We start from the raw sequence: 22,688 nt of genomic DNA on the forward strand, positions 1-22,688 counted from the left end.
AGAGCGGAGTGAGCGGCTAGGTGTGTACCTCTGAATAAGATCGGAAATGTAGCTTGGACAGGTTTTGTGGACAGATTTGTAGGTCAGACACAGATCTGACCTTCTGAGACAGATCATTATGATCGCATCTGCCAGATATCGATGCTGCAAATCGAGTAATGTATGGGCACCTTAACAGTGTAGATGTATTTATTTTTTAATTGTATTTGTTTTTTCCAAGCTGTGTCATTATAGTAGGTTATCTCAAGGCTGCCTGAGAAGTAGAGGGTAGTCTACTTCATTATTCTAGCAAGATTTGGGGACAGCTCCTGCATCCTTCAATCTAAAGGTTTATCTTAAGCTATGAGCTTTCTTGTGTCAAGTTCATTTTTTGGCAAAATAAAGAGGAACACATTTTTAAAATAAAAGGTGAACCTGTTTGCTGATGAAAGTGCATGGAGATGATTAATGTGACAGTATAAAAAGCTTTCAGTATCACTGTGTCCTTTTACTGAGCAAGTTTCTTTCAGTGAGCAATTACTTGCTTTGTGCTAAAATTGCTCCTGACCAGCAGTATAAACAGAACTGGCATAGAACAGCAGTACGAATGTCATGCCTAGGAGCTTCAAACAAAACGAGTTGCAGTAATTACAAAAAGTAAATGTATGCGAACAGTGGCTGCTTTCAATATAAATGCCAGAAACCATTTGAACAGATAATAATTTAAACCTTTTTTTTCTGCAGAGTATAACAATTTGTGTTTATGATAACCATGGCACTTCTTCCTTTCTATGGCATCTGCCCTATTTCCCTCTGAATGACCCCTTTGTTTTTTTGGTATACATAACAAGAAATTCCATAGCATAAAAAAGAAAAAGAAAATAGGCCTGTGGAGGGATGTTGCATTACTGCCAGTTACATATACTATACATCTGTGTTGCAATGCTGTCCTACTGTATTGCAGTCACAGCACTGACTCATCCCTCCAATGTCTTGATCTTGATTGAGGGCTTCATCAGGGATAACAAGAGAAAGTGCAGTAGTGCTAAACATGCTAAGGTTCAAGCACTACAAACATAGTCAAATACATAAAGTCACGTATACAGCTTTATGGGTAGAGATAGTGGTAAAATCCTGTCCCAACTGCAGAAATCACTTGTGAGGCCATATCTGTAATTCGGAATACATTTAAAGCTCCGACCCCTCTCGACCGCTCGGCTAGCGATCCACCCTGGCAGATCGCTTTGGCTAAGAATAGCATTATTCCTATCTTAGCATTACTATACCAGTGGGGAGAATAGCATTATTCTCCCTACTTACCCTAGTGGCGCGTCTGTCAGCCTCGGCCCTGCAAAAGTTAGGAAAAGGGGGCTTATTTAGCCTGGAAAAGAAAGGGAGGTTTTAACCACTTTAGTGGTTTTCTTTATCCACTTCACATTTAGACCTTGTTTTCACCATATAGTCTAGAACAGTTTTGACATTTAAGCCTTGTCTTCAGGCCTGGATCTACATCACAGGAGCTGATAGGCGTAGATGTTCCGGCACCCTAGACTTTGCCCTCCATGAACCTACAAAAGCCTGCCAAATTGCACCGCAAATTTTCATAAGTAGTTACATGTGCTCCCAAAGTATTAGGTAGCCAGAGGTACCCTTAATATTAAGAAGCTAGATGTGCCCCCGACTGAAGGGAGATGAGTGAAGTGAGCCACTTTTCCATCATCGGGCGCCTGTAGGCACCTGCCTACAGTGCCTTAATGGTAAATCCGGCCCTGCTTGTCCTAATTTAATCAGTAATATTATCAATATGATAGTTAAGTGACATACAGTATATGCATCCTTTTTTTTGGGAGAAAATTAGACTTTCTTTGACTGATATTTTTCCCAAGAATAATTTTATTTTTTAGGGGAAAATTTTTTAAAAAATTATTATTTCTCAGTTTTCACCAATTACAGTTTTAAAATAAGAAGAGCTACAGTAGATAAAAGCACATATTGTATTCAGCTAGCTTTTATTACAAAACTTAAATAATGTTGCTAACACATTTGTTAAAATATTTGATTCTAAAATGAAAGTGTATTTTTGCTACTTTGCACACTTTTTCACCTTGCACTGTAAAAATAATAACTTTTTTTAATTACTTCCCGGCTAGTGCAGATAAGAAGAGGTTAGTGGTGAAAGGGGGTCGATTGGTCATTTAATTATGCAAGGTGCACCAGGAGGGCTTCTTCACCAGGGCAGTTAAGATCCCGGTCGGTAATGAACACAGGTGCAGGCTGGTGCATGTGCTGTGCTCATACATTGCCATGGGGGTATATCTGCATCCTTGAGCCAAAACTTGATGCATAGAAGATGCAGAGATATACCGCAGTATAAGCACAAGTGGCTAAATAACGTGTAAATATACAGTGCAATATAAAATCTTGCCAAATTGGCTTCTTATGTGTACAAGGGAGAAAGGGAAACGATGAAAAGGAGATTTTTAGAATGGGGCTTTGTAAATGTGGTTAAAATATGAAAAATCTCAGTACAGAAAGTCATTATGGCAAATTATTTAAATTTATGAAGGGCTTACTTGCTTTGAAGGGCATCCACAGCTATAATTATGAGGTAGAAGATGGTAGATGCCTTCATGCTGTCAGGGAGATACATTTTACCCTCATGGCTTCTCTTCCCACTGGATTATGGTTCAGTGAAACTCAAAATGTTCAACTTGATGGATATGTGCCTTTTTTTTTTTAGCTTAGATAGCTAATATGCTCACTGTGTCACCTACTTTGCAGATGTGGCGTGTGTGACAGCTTACCTCAGCAGAAACTCTGCATGAAACCCTGCACAGCAAGACTTGAGAGTATTCTGGGTCCAGTACAACAGAGAGTAGCCATAGACAAGATGAGGTTTATGAAGGCATTATACAGGGACTGGAAGACAATCAAAGGTTGGTGCAGACAGCAGTAAAACCAGGTCAGTAACAGGAGATCAAATAGGATAGGAGAGATACGTTAAAAACCTGTGACCCATAGGCAACTGAGCTTGAAAGCATATATTCTTTAGACCTATACATTAATTGTTCACATTGCATGTGTACAGTAGGTCCAGATTAATGGTTTGGACACAATTAATCCTACACATGACCTCTGGAAACTTGTACATAAAGAACTGTGTGCTAAGCTTTCATCTAAGCTCTTTTGCTTAATCTTAGTCCATTCTCCATGTATGTACTATGTGGCTAGCAGCAAGTCAAGTCAGCACACAGGTTTGTTGCAGAAAAAGTGGAGGATGGCATTCGCAATTCCTTAGGTAGGCTGGCTACAGAAGCTGGTGGTATGCTTTGTTACAGGGCACTATCTGCACGGAGTTTGTATGTTCTTCCCGTGTCTGCATAGGTTTCCTCCAGGCTCCAGCCACTCCGGTTTCATCCCACATCCCAAAAACATACAGATATTTTAACTGGCGTCCCCCTAAATTGGCACTAGACTATGATACGTACACTACATGATACATACATAGACACATGACTATGGTAGGGATTAGAGTAAGACCCTCTGAGGGACAGTTAAGTGACAAGACAATATACTTGTACAATGTTCAGCGCTGTGGAAGATGTCGGTGCTATATAAATACTAAATAATAATAATAATACTCTTCTCACATTAAAAGAAGTGACCCCTTGTTTTAATGTACTTCCCACTTTGTTGTTTCTTCATTAAAGGGACTCAGAGATGAACAGTATAATTCATTTATACATACCTTGGGCTTCCTCCAGCCCCATCAGCATGGATGGCTCCCACGCCACCGTTCTCCGCCGCCTCTATCACCAGTACCGGGTCTCGTCACTTCCACAGGACGCGGCCAGTTGTATGCATGCGCAGGGACTCCCTCTGTCTTGCCGGCGCCTGCTTTACGCATGTGCCTGCGCAGTACGGAGGGAGCGCACTGCACTTGCATCGACTGGCCCTAACCGGCCCGAAGTGACGGGACCCGGTACCGGCGATAGAGGAGGCGGAGGACGGCGGCTTGGGAACGATCCATGCTGATGGGGCTGGAGGAAGCCTCAGGTATGTATAAATGTATTATACTTTTCGTCTATGAGTCTCTTTAAGTCCCTGTATCTCTGTCTCCCCTTATTCTCTTCTTTTGATTGATCTGCCTGTTTCACTCCTACCCCTTACGATCACATCTCTACCTTTGCATTGGTGCATGGGGTGGGGACTGGGGGGAACGTTCCCAACAAGACTGGCAGTCCTGGCATATAGGTAGTGTTGGGCGAACACCTAGATGTTCGGGTTCGCGAACGTTCGCCGAACATCGCCGCGATGTTTGGGTGTTCGCGCCGAACTCCGAACATAATGGAAGTCAATGGGGACCCGAACTTTCGTGCTTTGTAAAGCTTCCTTACATGCTACATACCCCAAATTTGCAGGGTATGTGCACCTTGGGAGTGGGTACAAGAGGAAAAAAAATATTTGAAAAAGAGCTTATAGTTTTTGAGAAAATTGATTGTAAAGTTTCAAAGGAAAAACTGTCTTTTAAATGTGGAAAATGTCATGTTTCTTTGCACAGGTAACATGCTTTTTGTCGCCATGCAGTCATAAATGTAATACAGAGAAGAGGTTCCAGGAAAAGGGACCGGTAACGCTAACCCAGCACCAGCAGCAGCACACGTGATGGAACAGGAGGAGGAGGCGCAGGAGGAGAAGGCCACGCTTTTTGAGACACAACAACCCAGGCCTTGCATGAGGGCAAGAAGCGTGCGGATAGCATGCTTTTTACCGCCATGCAGTCATAAATGTAATAAAGATGAGAGGTTCCATAAACAGGGACCGGCAACGCTAACCCAGCAGCAGCAGCAGCACACGTGATGGAACAGGAGGAGGCGCAGGAGGAGAAGGCCACGCTTTGAGACACAACAACCCAGGCCTTGCAGGAGGACAAGAAGCGTGCGGATAGCATGCTTTTTACCGCCATGCAGTCATAAATGTAATAAAGATGAGAGGTTCCATAAACAGAGACCGGCAACGCTAACCCAGCAGCAGCAGCAGCACACGTGATGGAACAGGAGGAGGCGCAGGAGGAGAAGGCCACGCTTTGAGACACAACAACCCAGGCCTTGCATGAGGACAAGAAGCATGCGGATAGCATGCTTTTTACCGCCATACAGTCATAAATGTAATAAAGATGAGAGGTTCCATAAACAGGGACCGGCAACGCTAACCCAGCAGCAGCAGCACACGTGATGGAACAGGAGGAGGCGCAGGAGGAGAAGGCCACGCTTTAAAACACAACAACCCAGGCCTTGCAGGAGGACAAGAAGCGTGCGGATAGCATGCTTTTTACCGCCATGCAGTCATAAATGTAATAAAGATGAGAGGTTCCATAAACAGGGACCGGCAACGCTAACCCAGCAGCAGCACACGTGATGGAACAGGAGGAGGCGCAGGAGGAGAAGGCCACGCTTTGAGACACAACAACCCAGGCCTTGCATGAGGACAAGAAGCGTGCAGATAGCATGCTTTGTACCGCCATGCAGTCATAAATGTAATAAAGATAAGAGGTTCAATAAACAGGGACCGGGCGGCAACGCTAACCCAGCAGCAGCAGACGTGATGGAACAGGAGGAGGCGCAGGAGGAGAAGGCCACGCTTTCAGGCGCAACTCAGGCCTTGCATGAGGACAAAAAAATGCATGCGCAAAGCAATGCAATGAGTAGTTTTCAGGACACAATGGGCTATTCGGAGGAGCTATTCCCACCCCCACAATCTTCTACCTGTGAAAGGTCAATGGAACAGCCACAAATGTTGTGCCCGGATTCACAACCTTTTTCTGTGGAAAATGCACCTCGCACTGAAATGCAAGGAGAGGCCGAGGATGAACATGACGTCAACAACTCAACATGACGCAAAATGGGGGCGGAACAGAAAGCTGCTTTCAATGTTTTGAAGGCCTTAATTGCCTCCGGTGGCCAGTTAGATGCATCATTCATCACACCCAAATCCCAGAGCAAGGTGTGCAGGAATTTGAATCGCAGGAGGTGTACCGAGATCATCTGGACAAGTGACCAAGTGACCAAGTGACAAGTGACCAAGTGACAAGTGACAAAGTGAAAAGTGACAAAGTGAAAAGTGACAAAGTGACCAGTGACAAAGTGACAAAGTGACTGACAAAGTGACAAAATGACAAAGTGACAAAATGACAAAGTGACAAGTGACAAAATGACAAAGTGACAAGTGACAAAGTGACAAGTGACAAGTGACAAAGTGACAAGTGACAAAGTGACAAAGTGACAAAATGACAAAGTGACAAAGTGACCAGTGACAAAGTGACAAGTGAGAGGTTGTTCTGGGAAGCTCTACTCCACTGCACACAGTCACATATGAGGAGAGGTCTCATCGGGACTGCTGATCCTCCTCAGCTTGTTTAAAGCCTTGAGGGTTCCTGAAGATCCTCTGCTTGGAGTTCGCCGGGGTTCAGCTTGGTGTCGGGGTCGGCGGCGTCCTCCTCACTCCAACGTGGCAGATCTTCTGTTGAAGGAAAAAAAACAAAACATTTTGTAAAGTCCAGTACCGCTTCTGAAGGACTCACCAAGAGATGCAGGAGCGCTTCAATCTAGCACACCATCGCTCGCTGGGTGATGTCCCTCCCTACGCGCTGGAATTCTATGCTGCACATGCTAGCACGCTTTTGCGCAGTGCCGAGGCGCATTCCAGCAGCTAGCTACCAAGCTTCTGTGGATCTGATTGGGCTACCATGTTGGATCTCTGCCAAGTCCTCCAAAATTTTGAGCAATCCACGTTGCTTGTGACTGAGCAGTGACAACTCTACAGTCAGCATTACAATACCACTGCTGTGTTTACTGAAGAAATCAATGTTGAAGATGGAAACCGCTGGCATGATGCAAGTGGGGGAATCTGAAGATGAAAACGATCAGCGTGATGATACCAACATCAGGCAACCTGCCTCAGGAAACGCTGGTCCCAGCTATGACAAAGAACAGGACGAGGAACAGCTGGAGTTGGAGCAGGAATTGGATGTCCCCACTGCCGAGGGACAGAGCGGTGCACGTTGGACTTCCACAATTTAGCGGGAATAGACAGCAGAAGAGGAAGAAAGTGATGCTGGTGACGAATATGGTGCATCACAACAATCACAACGCTCACAAGAACATTAAGACAGAGGAGTCTGGCAGGATTCTCTGGCACACATGGCTCAATTCATGCTAGACTGCATTGAACGCGGCCCGCGCATTATTCACTATTCATTATTATTCATTATTCTGGACAACACCAATTACTGGGTTTATACCCAGTTTATACAAACACAATGTTAAAAAACTGATTGAAGAAAGTGTCAGACAGGTCAAAAATGGAACAATTCCAGCAGGCCCTTGAGGATGGAGACTTTAGAGAGGAGATTGACATCCTCCTCCTTCTCTAGCCAGTTGTACGCCGACAGACTGACTTCAGCAAACCCAGGAGGACCAGGAGGGCAGCAAAGAACACAAGCTGCTGCTAGTGCCCAAAAGGGAATGGTATTGGCAGTGTCCTTGGAGTGGGAACATTTTCTGACACCCATGCAGCAGCCCACAGAACAGCAATCGGGCAGTTCCACGTCCTCCAACACCAATCGCCTGGAGAAGATGGTCAAGGACTACATGTCAGATGGCGTAGCTGTGTTGAACAATCCATCTGCAGACAGACGGTGAGTGTGACAGCACAGAAGGACCATGGCAACTCACTCATAGTACCACAGTTTGATAGTGCTGCCCAAAAAATTATTTATTTATTATTTATTTATTGTATTTATAAAGCGCCAACATATTACGCAGCGCGCCGTGGACCCGGGCAGTACTGGGAAGTGGGAACGCAGATTTTAGTACCTAAACACACGATACAACATGTTTTCCGGGGTCGGACTCTGAGGCACATACAGATGGTCCCGATCATCATCCTCATCATACAACTCTTCTCCTGAGTCTGACCCACCCACCACCTCTGCCACCCCAACATCCCCAGACACAGACCCCTCATCGTCCTCAACATTAACTTGGGATGCTGGCCTGAGCCCGACCTCCTCCTCCACATCAGGCCCCATCATCTCCTCAATGGCAGCCCTCAATAATCGCTCTGGCGCCGGACCGATGGACACAACGTTCTCCTCCGGGGAGGGCTGCTGCTGACCACTGGCTGCTGGGGTGGATGTTATAGCTTGCGTGGGGCGTTGGCTGTTGCTGTTGTTGGGAGTGCTGCTCACAGCGGAGGTCTCTGAGGAACTCATGGTGAGCTCATATAGTGGTTGACGTTGAGTGGAGTATTACTGATCCCAGCAATATACACACTGACTGGCAGAGTACGCAATGCTATATAGTGGTTGACGGTGAGTGAAGTACTACAGATCCCAGCAATATACACAGTGACTGGCAGTACAATGGTATGGGTGGGTGAGCAGAGTACTACAGATCCCAGCAATGCTATATAGTAATGGGGTGACTGAGTGAGCGGCAGTGTACTACTGTTCCCAGCAGACACAGAGTGGCAGTAAACACAATGCTATATAGTGTGGCTGAGCGAGCGGTGTAGTACTTACTGTTCCCAGCAGACACAGAGTGGCAGTAAACACAATGCTATATAGTGTGGCTGAGCAAGGTACACAGAGTGGCAGTAAACACAATGCTATATAGTGTGGCTGAGCAAGGTACACAGAGTGGCAGTAAACACAATGCTATATAGTGTGGCTGAGCGAGCGGTGTAGTACTGTTCCCAGCAGACACAAAACACAATGCTATATAGTGTGGCTGAGCGAGCGGTGTAGTACTGTTCCCAGCAGACACAGAGTGGCAGTAAACACAATGCTATATAGTGTGGCTGAGCGAGGTACACAGAGTGGCAGTAAACACAATGCTATATAGTGTGGCTGAGCAAGGTACACAGAGTGGCAGTAAACACAATGCTATATAGTGTGGCTGAGCGAGCGGTGTAGTACTGTTCCCAGCAGACACAGAGTGGCAGTAAACACAATGCTATATAGTGTGGCTGAGCGAGCGGTGTAGTACTGTTCCCAGCAGACACAGAGTGGCAGTAAACACAATGCTATATAGTGTGGCTGAGCAAGGTACACAGAGTGGCAGTAAACACAATGCTATATAGTGTGGCTGAGCGAGCGGTGTAGTACTGTTCCCAGCAGACACAAAACACAATGCTATATAGTGTGGCTGAGCGAGCGGTGTAGTACTGTTCCCAGCAGACACAGAGTGGCAGTAAACACAATGCTATATAGTGTGGCTGAGCAAGGTACACAGAGTGGCAGTAAACACAATGCTATATAGTGTGGCTGAGCGAGCGGTGTAGTACTGTTCCCAGCAGACACAGAGTGGCAGTAAACACAATGCTATATAGTGTGGCTGAGCGAGTGGTGTAGTACTGTTCCCAGCAGACACAGAGTGGCAGTAAACACAATGCTATATAGTGTGGCTGAGCAAGGTACACAGAGTGGCAGTAAACACAATGCTATATAGTGTGGCTGAGCGAGCGGTGTAGTACTTACTGTTCCCAGCAGACACAGAGTGGCAGTAAACACAATGCTATATAGTGTGGCTGAGCAAGGTACACAGAGTGGCAGTAAACACAATGCTATATAGTGTGGCTGAGCAAGGTACACAGAGTGGCAGTAAACACAATGCTATATAGTGTGGCTGAGCGAGCGGTGTAGTACTGTTCCCAGCAGACACAAAACACAATGCTATATAGTGTGGCTGAGCGAGCGGTGTAGTACTGTTCCCAGCAGACACAGAGTGGCAGTAAACACAATGCTATATAGTGTGGCTGAGCGAGGTACACAGAGTGGCAGTAAACACAATGCTATATAGTGTGGCTGAGCGAGCGGTGTACTACTATTCCCAGCAGACACAGAGTGGCAGTAAACAGAATGCTATATAGTGTGGCTGAGTGAGGTACACAGAGTGGCAGTAAACAGAATGCTATATAGTGTGGCTGAGCGAGCGGTGTACTACTATTCCCAGCAGACACAGAGTGGCAGTAAACAGAATGCTATATAGTGTGGCTGAGCGAGGTACACAGAGTGGCAGTAAACAGAATGCTATATAGTGTGGCTGAGCGAGCGGTGTACTACTATTCCCAGCAGACACAGAGTGGCAGTAAACAGAATGCTATATAGTGTGGCTGAGCGAGGTACACAGAGTGGCAGTAAACAGAATGCTATATAGTGTGGCTGAGCGAGCGGTGTACTACTATTCCCAGCAGACACAGAGTGGCAGTAAACAGAATGCTATATAGTGTGGCTGAGTGAGGTACACAGAGTGGCAGTAAACAGAATGCTATATAGTGTGGCTGAGCAAGCGGTGTACTACTATTCCCAGCAGACACAGAGTGGCAGTAAACAGAATGCTATATAGTGTGGCTGAGCGAGGTACACAGAGTGGCAGTAAACAGAATGCTATATAGTGTGGCTGAGCGAGCGGTGTACTACTATTCCCAGCAGCGACACAATGACTGGGGGGACCCTGGCTAGCGTGGCTGGAGCGCGAACTACCCTGCCTGCCTACCCAAAGCTAAACCCACAGACAAATGGCGGAGATATGACGTGGTTCGGGTATTTATTTACCCGAACCACGTGACAGTTCGGCCAATCAGAGCGCATTCGGGTCCGAACCACGTGACCCGTTCGGCCAATCACAGCGCTAGCCGAACGTTCGGGGAACGTTCGGCCATGCGCTCTTTGTTCGGCCATGCGGCCGAACGGTTTGGCCGAACACCATCAGGTGTTCGGCCGAACTCGAACATCACCCGAACAGGGTGATGTTCTGCAGAACCCGAACAGTGGCGAACACTGTTCGCCCAACACTACATATAGGCAGTGATTCCAATATGTGTGCATTCACGTGTGCTGTGGAAGAATGTACCAGGAATGGAGGAGGCTATGGTGTGGCCTCATTGCAAGTAAAGGAGGATAGCAATTTGGGTACATTAAAGCTGTTCAGGCACAGCCTTATTTTCCCTTCCGTTTGGAAATTGGGGCATCTGGAGTCATTTAAAATAAAACAAAAAAACCTGCCTTAACCTCCCTGGCGGTAAGCCCGAGCTGAGCTCGGGTTATGCCGCGCAGGAGGAGATCTCAGCCCCAGGTGGGGCGATTTTCACCCTGTAAAGTGCTGTACGCGCAGCTAGCACTTTGCTAGCCGCGCGTACAGCTTGATCGCCGCCGCTCTGCGGCGATCGCCCGCACGCAGCGGCGCAAGAGGGCCCCCCCCGCCAGAGCCCTGCGCTGCCCGGACCAATGAGTTCTGGGCAGCGCTATGGGCTGGATCGGAGACGTCTGACGTCAGGACGTCGGCTGACGTCCATGACGTCATTCCGATCGTCGCCATGGCGACAGGAGAAGCCAAACAGGGGAGCGCGTTATATACACGCTCCCCTGTTTACTATTGTTGCCGGCGACGATCAAACTAGAGGGACACATGCGCCCTCTAGTGGAGTTTCATGTAGCTACCACTCTGGTAGCTTTACATGAAACCTAAAAAAAAAAAAATTTAAAAATAGTGGGTTTCTGCAATTTTTGCAGAAAAAATAAACCGCCAAAGAGGTTAAGAAGACTATGGAGGTTTCCATCTTTGTTCAGTTTAAAAAATTATAGTTCCCGTGTTTCTGTGCTAACCTTTAGTCTTCAGGAATATCTGAATCACAAACCTGCAACAAGCATGCAGCAAGTAAAGTGAGACTTATCTGCAAGCTTGTTCTGGGCTAGTGACTTAGACAGGGGACCAGGACAGCAGCCAGGCATGCAACTTTCTGCAATGGGGAATACATACTCTAGTCTTTATATTCATCTCACTTCATGCATCATTTTAATAAACTTCTACTTAGCCAATTGGGAGGAACCTTGGTTGAAGATGACAGAAATGACAGTAGATAGAGCATGTATGCCGTAACGTGTGATTCCTTCAGGGTTTAGTTGTACAGAATGTCTAGGAGAGTGGCTACAGTCAGCCTAGACCCCAGAGGAATTGGCAACCCTGGAGTCAGGATCAAGTTAGGGTGAGTATCCTAGATCGTGGACTGGAACAACTGACCAGAAAGAAAAGCTTTGAGTTGCTGAAGTACCATTACAGTTTGGGCCTTGGAGTATTTTGTAACATTGCCAGTTTTACACTATAGACATTAATAAAGTGGAAAGTAAAGCACTCTTCTGTTGCTTTTGTTTTTACCCAATCTATCCCAACACTCACCGTTATGATAAATTCTTCTGTTTTCTCTGTAAGCTGTGTCTTGCATTGGCAGTGTGGCACAGTCCAGATCTGCATACTGCTTCAGAACTTGTAAAGACATGTACACAATGTTGAGAATCTGCATAATCCTATTAATGTATTCTCCAAGAGTGTCTACAGCCTGGCTAACATCAATCACAGCACACAGCCATTGAAAGCAGTTTCTCAGCAGTAGTGTTGACTGATATCCACGGGATCTAATTATTTTATCTTTGCTGACAAATTTATCATTTTTAGAACAGCAGCAATAATTCAAACTCGAAAAGATGCCACCCCATTCGCCTCAACTGATTACCTGCAAAGTGCAGCTGAGATGGACACTTCCAATAACTGTAGCAGGTAATAATTCATAAATCAAAATGACATTTTGAAGATTGAGTCCTTTCTGCTCTTGTGCTCTTGTGCACAAATAACCAGCTTCAGGAAGTTTTACCAATGTCACTAAACCACTTTAAAGCTGGTAGAATGCACTTTTGCCATTTGTATGCTCCATATTTACCCACAGAAATGGGTCTTACAAGTAGTTTAAGTGAAACCCTGCAGAAGGCAATAGGCAGGCTGCAATTCCAGACTTTCATTTAAATGCTACTTTGATGGTAGAGCTGTAACTAAATTCTAATATATGTTGTTCTTTGCTCTCTCTTAAATTGCTTCTCTGTGACCGCCAGTTCACCTTCCAGTCTTGTCTCATTTAAGTTTCATTCTGTATTAATTCTAATTTATTCCAGTGTCCAAGTTGCTTCAAGTGTGTCTCCTGCCTCCAGTTAAGTTCTCTATCTATTTGACAGCTGGTGCCAATAATGTTTGAACGTACCCCCTCCAGGTGGGCAAAGTCAAATGTGGCAATTAAAGGAAACATTAAATGCATAAAAAGTGGGTATAGTAAACAGACTGTGAGTAATAGACTTAATTTTAAAGTACATGTACCAAGGCTACATGCCATTGCCACTGTTTTACTGTGCCACACTTGCTGTACCCATACAGTATGCCTCACATCTTACCGGACCCCAAACAATCATCATCACACCCTCATTCTACAGTGTCATACATCCTCCTAAGGAAAAACACCTAGACACAGGATAAAATGTAACCAAAAGAACATATTAAATACATTGGGGCCAGGGGCATAACTACAGGGGATGGGGGGGGGGGGGGGGGAGCAGAGCTGTAAGGGATCCCCAACTATGACTTTACTCCATCCTTCAGATCAGGTGTTTTCGTGGCTACACTTGCTATGGGCGTGAAGATTATGATGGCCACGCTTGTTTTATGGTCCCTGCAAAATGGGTTCCCAGGGTGTGAGGGTCACCAAGCGTAGGCAAGGGTAATGGTGTAAAGGTTGGGGGCCCCTTCAAAGGTTTGCTGGGGGGGGCATGATTTGTAGTTATGCCCCTGCATGGGGCCTGTTTATTAAAAATGTAGATAAAGTGAACCTCCAGACTAAAAATCTACTCAGCAGAACTGAAAAGGCCTGGTGTTCCTTAACAGTTTCACAGCATCAGAACTTTGTTTTTCTTACCCAAGCCTCATTTTTAGCTGCACAGAAGCTAATCTCTGCCCCATCAAATAAATCTGTCCAAGCGTTTTTCCCCTGATGCTGTGCAAAGCATGATGGGATATCTGATGTAGTTGTTCTCGTTGCTTAGCGTGCGCAACTGGGAGGGGTGATCAGGACACACAGTTGAAACTGTGTCTCAAGCTCCCTGTCACCTCCTTTCAACCAAAAAGATGGCTGCTCCCATGAAATCACAAACATTTGCAAGTTCTTTTAAAACAGGGAGGTTAAGAGATTATATTACCTATCTATTTTAATTAACATAACTAATGTAACTTTAATAACAGTATGTTTGTTTTGGCTGAAGTTCCTTTTTAACATTCCCATGCAGCACTCGTACATTTTACTAGGCATTATGCAAAATATGTAACATGTTACTCACATTTAGAGTTGGGCCGAACGGTTCGCCTGCGAACGGTTCCATGCGAACTTCCGTGGTTCGCGTTCGCGTCCCGCAGGCGAACGTTTGCGGAAGTTCGGTTTGCCCCATAATGCACCATGGAGGGTCAACTTTGACCGTCTACATCACAGTCAGCAGGCCCAGTGTAGCCAATTAGGCTACACTAGCCCCTGGAGCCACTCCCCCCCTAATAAAAGGCAGGCAGCGGCGGCCATTACGGTCACTCGTGTGCCACTGCCTGCATTAGTGAGAGTAGGGTGAGCTGCTGCACTGTCTCTCATAGGGAAAGATTAGTTAGGCTTAGCTTGTTCCTGGCTGCATACCTGTTCTGTGAACCCACCACTGCATACCTGTTCTGTGAACCCACCACTGCATACCTGTTCAGTGAACCCACCACTGCATACCTGTTCTGTGAACCCACCACTGCATACCTGTTCTGTGAACCCACCACTGCATACCTGTTCTGTGAACCCACCACTGCATACCTGTTCTGTGAACCCACCACTGCATACCTGTTCTGTTCAGTGAACCCGCCACTGCATACCTGTTCTGTTCAGTGAACCCGCCACTGTATACCTGTTAAGTGAACCCGCCACTGTATACCTGTTCTGTTCAGTGAACAGTTTGGTGTGTCAGTGTGAAGCAGTACCTTAATTACACTACCTGATTGATGTATACACATGCAAGACGTTTTAAAGCACTTTAGGCCTGTCATTTAGCATTCAATGTGATTTCTGCCCTTAAAACGCTGCTTTGCGTCAAATCCAGATTTTTCCCGGGGACTTTTGGCGTGTATCCCACTCCGCCATGGCCCCTCCAGGTGTTAGACCCCTTGAAACATCTTTTCCATCACTTTTGTGGCCAGCATAATTTTTTTTTTTTTCAAAGTTCGCATCCCCATTGAAATCTATTGCGGTTCGCGAACTTTAACGCGAACCGAACCTTCCGCGGAAGTTCGCGAACCCGGTTCGCGAACCTAAAATCGGAGGTTCGGCCCAACTCTACTCACATTATGCACAAAACACATAAATTAGTTGTATAGGGTGCGTTACACAAATAGCGTAGCATATGTTATGCAACCAACAAACACATTGTGTGCCAAACAGTATCTCACAAAAGTGAGTACACCTCTCAAATTTTTGTAAATATTTTATTATATGTTTTTGTGGGACAACACTTTGATACAATATGAAGTAGTCAGTGTACAGCTTGTACAACAGTATATATTTGCTGTCCCATTAAAATAATTCAACATATAGCCATCAATGACTAAACTGCTGGCAACAAAAGTGAGTATACTCCTAAGTAACTAACATTGTGGCCCTTTAGACATCCCCCCCCCCCCCGGGGTAATGTTATGTGTTAGTGTTAAAAGGTCTCAGGTGTGAATGTGGAACAGGTGTGTTCAATTTGGTGTAATCACTCTCACACTCTCTCATGCTGGTCACTGGAAGTTCAACATGGCACCTCATGGCAGAGAACTCTCCGAGGATCTTAAAAGAGTAATTGCTGCTCTACATAAAGATGGTCTATAAGAAGATTGCTAATACCCTGAAACTGAGTGGCAGCACAGTGGCCAAGACCATACAGGGGTTTAATAGGACAGGTCCCACTCAAAATAGGCATGGCCAGGGTCGACCAAAGAAGTTAAGTGCATGTGCTCAGCATTATATCAAAAGAGGTTCTCTTTTGCAAATAGACTGACAGTCTGACAGTGCTCAGACCATACCCTGCACACTGCATCAAATTGGTCTGCAAAGCTGTCGGCTGGTCCAACATTAGACATTAAAGAGACACTGTAACATCAAAAAGTTCCCCTGGGGGGTACTCACCTCGGGAGGGGGAAGCCTCAGGGTCCCAATGAGGCTTCCCATGCTGTCTTCTGTCCCACGGGGGTCTCGCTGCAGCCCTCCGAGCAGCGGCCCTACAAATACGTCAGCTTGTTCAATATTTACCTTTCCAGTCTCCAGCGGGGGCGCTGTTGCGGCTTTCGGCTCCAAAGTAGACGGAAATACCCGATCTCAGTCGGGTCCGCTCTACTGCGCAGGCGCCGGAGACTTGCGCAGGCGCAGTAGAGCAGGCCCGACAGCTCGGGTATTTCCGCCTATTTTGGAGCCGAGAGCCGCCACAGCGCCTGCCCAGGAGCCGGGAAGGTAAATATTTACATCGCCGCTGTTCAGAGGGCTGCAGCGAGACCCTCGAGGGACAGAGGACGGTGTGGGAAGCCTCATTGGGACCCTGAGGCTTCCCCCTCCCAAGGTGAGTACCCCCCAGGGGAACTTTTTGATGTTACAGGTTTTCTAATGTCTGTGTGTTATTTTAATGGGACGGCAAATGTACACACTTGTACAAGCGGTATACTGACTACTTAACATTGTATCAAAGTGTCAGATCTTCAGTGTTGTTCCATGAACAAAATATTTACAAAAATGTGATGAGAAGTGTACTCACTTTTCTGAGATACTGTATATTAGGGAGCAAGCTGAAGGTGATGTGCTGAAATCAGGAAATGTGCAATCTCAGATCTGAATAACTTTGACAAGAGGTAAATTGTGATGGCTAGATTTCTGGGTCAGAGCATCTCTAAAATGGTAGGACTTGTAGGCTGTCCCTGGTAAGCGGTAGTTAGTACCTACCAAGGAAGGACAACCAGGCAGGCCCGGTCCGTCTATGATGCCAAGTGAGGCGACTTCCTCAGGCAGCAGAAGTCTGAGGGCAGCACCAAGCAGAAACAGGAAGTGAAGAGAGTGCCTGGCCAACCTACACTGGGGTCAACTGTACCTGGCTAACCTATAATGGGGGCAACTATATCTAGCTACCAATACTGGGGGCACCTATACCTGACTACCTACCTATACTGAGGGTATTTTTGGGCGGGCTCGCTGCAGCTATAACGTGCGGTGCATTTTGTCAGGTGCTGTACGATTATTCCTATTCGGGGGGGGGGGGGGGAAGGGAGGCGGCGCACCCTCACAAGTTTGCCTCAGGCAGCAAAAAGACTAGAATCGGCCCTTACAGTATTAAGTTATAAGGCAACCATATTTTGTGTCAGCATTCTGATCATCATCAGTACATCAGTCATCGTACATAGTCATCTTCAGAAATTCTTGTGAATTGTTCTTTATTGTATATTTAATACAATTCTTACAAAGTGCACTTCTGGAGTATAAATACTTATTTTATTTCTTTTAAGCTAGAAGGACACCTGTGTTTGTGCAATATTGTTTGAAGGTTTTTTTTACCTGCATCAACAGCTGAATTCTGAGTTCAGGTCTCTTCTCGCATAATTGTCAAAAATAAACGTTTTTTTTTTCATGTGATAAAATTGCAAAATGTGTAGGTAACTGTGCAGCTTCTTTGAAAAGTAACATCCAGTCATGAACAAGGCGAGGAAAATCAAAAGATGCGATATCTATTCGTCACAGGCACTTAACAGTTTACAGAGAGTCCCAGAAGCTGCTTTTCTCACACTCATGTAAGGATCCGCATTGCAAGTTTCCAAACCTGACAAGCTCCTGGTAATTGTGCGTCTTGGTAGCTCCCTTGTCACAAGAGCACACCTGGAATGTAAGTATTGCCACTGAATAAACTATTTCAGGAGCAACTTATTAGCGCAGCAGGGCAACGATTACATTCATTTAACTACTTTAGGACCGAGGTGATTGAAATCTACGCCCTGTTTTAGTGGGCTCCTGGCTGGCAGGGCGTAGATTTCAATCACCTCTCGCAGCGTGCATTCGCCATTTCCGTCGCTCCCCTCTGATCGCGCCGCTCAAACCCAATGTCTCTCGCCGCAGCTCACTGGCTCTGCCTGTCTCTATGACGGCAGAGCCATGTGAGTCGGTCAGGAGCTGATTTCATTGGCTCCTGGCCGTGTCTATTAATGTAAGCCGCTCCCATTGGCTTACATTGATAGACACTGTCAGGAGCCAATGAAAGCGGCTCCTGACCGGCTCACATGACTCTGCCGTCATAGAGAGTCTATGTCAGGAGGATCTCGGCATGCGGCGGTGACTGCGGTTGCGGCGGGAATGCGCAGCGATTCATCGGGATTCCGTCGGTATTGTACCAGCGGTCTCTGGTCCTTAAGGGGACAGAGACCGCTGGTACTTAAGTGGTTAAAACATTAATTAGTTTGGAGTATAAACAGTACACTGTTCTAGAAACATTTGTAGTTTTATATTTGATAACTCTTTTTATTTAGAAAAACTTGACAAAATGTTGTCTTGTAGAAAGTGAAACATCTGTCATAATTTTAACTGAGCATAAAATCAGATTAACCAGAATATGATACACAGTGATAAGGATGTATCCTGCTCCATTCACACTGGGGTGCTCTTCTGCAGTGTTTCAACGATTCATCACGGGCGATCAGCAAAGTGCTGTGGGATCATTCTCACCGCTGCACTTGCGATTTGTATACATGTACCAGTTTTGGACTGATCGCGATGGGATTCTTGTTTCCCCGGATGGGAATTGTAAAACTCAATTGCTGAAAAATCACAGTAAAATTGCAATGCAATAATCGCAACGTAAAAATCGGACTCTCCAGGCGAGTGTGAAACCAGCCCTATACCAAAATAAAAAAAAAAAAAGAAACACAAGAACAAGGCCTTCCAACCTCAGGTCAGTAATTACAATATAATATATTGAATCATAAATTGAATGTAGAGAAAAAGTAAGCATTCTTAAAGGGAACCAGAGAGGAACGTAAAAAAAAAAAAGAAAAAGCTTTTATAACATACCTGGGGCTTCTTCCAGCCCCATAAGCCTGGATCGCTCCCATGCCGCCATCCTCCGCTTCCTGGATCGGTGGTACCGGGTCCCATCACTTCCGGCGGACGCGGCCAATTGTCCGCATCACAGGGGCTCCCTCCATACCCATACGCATGCGGCTGCGCAGTAAGCAGCCTCACGCGTACGTATATGGAGGGAGCCCCGTGTGATGCGGACAATTTGCCGCGTCTGCCGGCCGACTGGCGCCCATGACGGGACCCGGTACCGGCGGATCCAGGCAGCAAAGGACGGCGGCGTGGGAGCGATCCGTGCGTATGGGGCTGGAGGAAGCCCCAGGTATGTATAGAATCTTTTTCCTGGGGCCTCTGGTTCCCTTTAACTGATAATTAATATTCCAGTAGCCTCAACTTTTCCTAAAGTTTTTCTATGTCTCGTGAACACATGAGTTTAGATACTCTATTGTCCTAACCCAGTGTTTCTCAAACTTGTCCTCATGACTCCCCAATGGTGCATGTTTTTCAGGCAGCCTCATCTATGCACAGGTGGGGTAATTAGTGTGTCAGCTACATAGAATCCACCTAGCTGAGACACTAATTACCCAACCTGTGCATACTGTAGGTGAAAACATGCACCGTTGGGGAGTCCCAAGACAGGTTTGAGAAACACTGTCCTAACCTTTCTGATCCTCAGAACCACCTCTTCTGCATTTAATAATGTATGCATTTTACATCTGGAGGCTTTGTTAACTGTGCCGCTATTAATAAACAATAAAGCAATTTTTGGGTACGAGATTGCAGCCCATCATAAGGATTACCTGTAAGATATTTCCACAGGTCAAGTGGGATATCCTTGTGAATAACACTGTAAATTAGGGCTCTGTCCCTTCCCCTTAAGTTGTGTGCCTCGAGGCAAAACCAGACAATATGATCAGCAGTATCCCTATAGCCACACTCTCTCCAGCAACCATGTGGAACATCATGGTATATTCTACGAGGTTTGTCTGGAGTCATGTTCCACTGGAATAACATCTTATAAATATTCTATTTTGTCTGTGTGTAAAGAGACGTTTTCCTAGCATTCATCCATACACTGTCTCAGCCTGCTAAATGTTTTATTCAGTATTGTTTCCCACTTTGTCATGTAATGATGCATTGTAAACATCTCAGCTGAAGGAATTGTTAGCATTGGTATAAGTCTAGAAATAAAGCCTGACGGCCTTTTAGTGTTATAGATTCAAACTCTGCGAGTGAAGCATGTTACTTAGAGACGAAAGAGAGAAGAGCACAATGCTGTGTAATTAAGGTGTCTTTTGCTGGATGCCTGGAAATCTGTTTTTGTAGCCAGAGAGCCCTCCATTTTGGGAGCCAGAGTGACCCCTGTCTCCAGAGCAAGAGAGCCTCCTGTGTTAATGGTGGTCAGAGAGGGGGAGTGCACCTGCAGATTGTGCCCAGTGGGACTCGGGATTATTTACATTAAATCATCTGCCTGGATCCACGTGCCACTTATACTTCCTGGTTCCCTGCATCCCGTCTCTTTCACTGTCAACAGCACCCCCTAGAGGGGTGAGAAGTGAGAGATGGGATGCAAGGTTTGGGAGAAACCAGTCCGTAAGAACATTGTCATTTATTTTCCACACTGTAAGAGAAAAAAAATGCCCCTGGGGGTACTTACCTTAGGAGGGGGAAGCCTCTGGATCCTATCGAGGCTTCCACCATTCGCCTCCGTCCCACGGTGGTCTCACTGGGTCCCTCAATAGGATCCAGAGGCTTCCCCTCCCAAGGTAAGTACCCCCAGGGGCACTTTCTGTTACAGGTTTTCTTTAAAAATTATTTTCTGAATCTTTACGAATGGTCTCATTGAGTCGCCAATGAAAGGGGCCCCTCATTTTAGTCTCATATTCTATTAGACAGGTGTAGTTTAATAATTATACAAGTAAGCCTAAACTTTTCATAGTATATTCAGACATGCCTCACAGAGAAGTTAATGTAGAGTAGTTATTTATGATCACTTTCCTTTGTCTGAAATAGAACATAATGTACTGTACCATTTCAGGACAATGGGTGACATGCAAATATTTGTTTTTGCCTTTATGAACCAGGAATACTAGCAAAGCTACTATTTTATAGCACACCTATTACATTTAATTATACATAGTCATTAAAGGGGCACTATGGCAAAACATTGTAAAATTTAAAATATGTGCAAACATAGACAAATAAGAAGTACATTTTTCCAGAGTAAAATGAGCCATAAATTACTTTTCTCCTATGTTGCTGTCACTTACAGTAGGTAGTAGAAATCTGACAGAAGCGACAGGTTTTGGACAACAACCTAGAAGAAAAGTAATTTATGGCTCATTTTACTCTGGAAAAAACGTACTTGTTTGCACATATTTTAAATTTTACAATTTTTCGCCATAGTGCCCCTTTAAAAGAGAACTAGAAACATACCTATTTATAACCACTAGGAAACGGGTGACAGCAGGGAATGTATTCTTTCACTGACTTCCTCTGAGAACTGAAGCAAGAGGGATCCTGCTTATCCTCAGCATCTAAAGGTAGCCATACACTGGTCGATTTGCCATTAGATCGACCAGCTGACAGATCCCTATCTGATCGAATCTGATCAGAGAGGGATCGTATGGCTGCCTTTACTGCAAACAGATTGTGAATCGATTTCAGCCTGAAACCGATCACAATCTGTGGAGCCGCCGCTGCCGCCTGTTCCCCCCCCCCCCCCCCCCCGCATACATTACCTGACGCTGGCTTCCGGGCATCTTCTCCGCATCTTCTTCGCGCTGCACCCGCTCCATCCCGGCGCTTCCTGTGTCACTCCGTGACCAGGAAGTTCAAATAGAGCGCCCTCTATTTGAACTTCCTGGTCACTGCAGTGACACAGGAAGCGCCGGGATGGAGCGGGTGCAGCGCGGAGAAGATGCGGAGAAGACGCGGAGAAGATGCCCGGGAGCCAGCGTCAGGTAATGTATATCTGATCGGATCAGCCGCCGCTAGCAACGCGCTCCCTACCCGCGGGCGATTGAGGGTAATTTCCCGCACGGCGTGATCGACGGACCGATCCGATTTCGGGAGGAAATCGGATCGGCGGGTGCATTTAGCGCGAACGATTGGCAGCAGATTCGATCCCAGGATCGAATCTGCTGTCGAAACGGCCGCGAATCGGGCCAGTGTATGGCCACCTTAATACTTTTTACTTTTACTAAGACCATGAACAAGCATATGCAGATCACGTGTTTCTGACATTATTGTCAGATCTGACAAGATTAGCTGCATGCTTGTTTCTGGTGTTATTCAGACACTACACAGTCAAATAACTCAGCAGGGCTGCCAGGCAACTGGTATTGTTTAAAAGAAAATAAATATGGCAGCCTCCATATTCTTCCCACTTCAGTTGTCCTTTAAACCAACTCACATACAGCTGTTTAGGGCACTTCCCTTGATCAGTGCATGGTATGGATTTGTATGCTTCCCATTTAGATGTAGTGGATGGTCACTGTACGCCACCATGGCCAGTGGGTGCCAAGGGTGGGCATTGGTACATTGGTGTTAGTGGGCCCTAAAAAGGAACACTGGCTCTTTAGAAAGTAGTCTTAATAATAACAATGTGACAATTTTAGAGGTCTGCTAATGCAGTGATGCTTTTAAAGCCAGTGCACAAAGCTTGTGATGTTTGTGCAGATGCAGCATGCCAGCATCTACTCTACTTGCTACAACACAAACAGCAA

At 45.8% G+C, this 22,688-nt stretch overlaps 1 protein-coding gene across 2 annotated transcripts in view; it reads right to left on the minus strand.

Moving 5' to 3' along the window:
• Positions 1-18,384: 18,384 nt before the first annotated feature.
• Positions 18,385-22,688, minus strand: part of RNF182 (ring finger protein 182) — a 100,801-nt gene continuing 96,497 nt past the window's right edge. Inside the window, exon 3 of one of the 2 annotated variants that reach the window (XM_068236928.1) lies at positions 18,385-18,701. The gene's annotated coding sequence lies outside the window, so the exon portion shown is untranslated. Of the gene's footprint in view, positions 18,780-22,688 lie in introns of both variants that reach the window. The other variant, XM_068236927.1, reaches the window with a different exon arrangement.

This window comes from Hyperolius riggenbachi, chromosome 5, assembly GCF_040937935.1.
Source record: "Hyperolius riggenbachi isolate aHypRig1 chromosome 5, aHypRig1.pri, whole genome shotgun sequence".
NCBI classification, from domain to species: Eukaryota; Metazoa; Chordata; class Amphibia; order Anura; family Hyperoliidae; genus Hyperolius; species Hyperolius riggenbachi.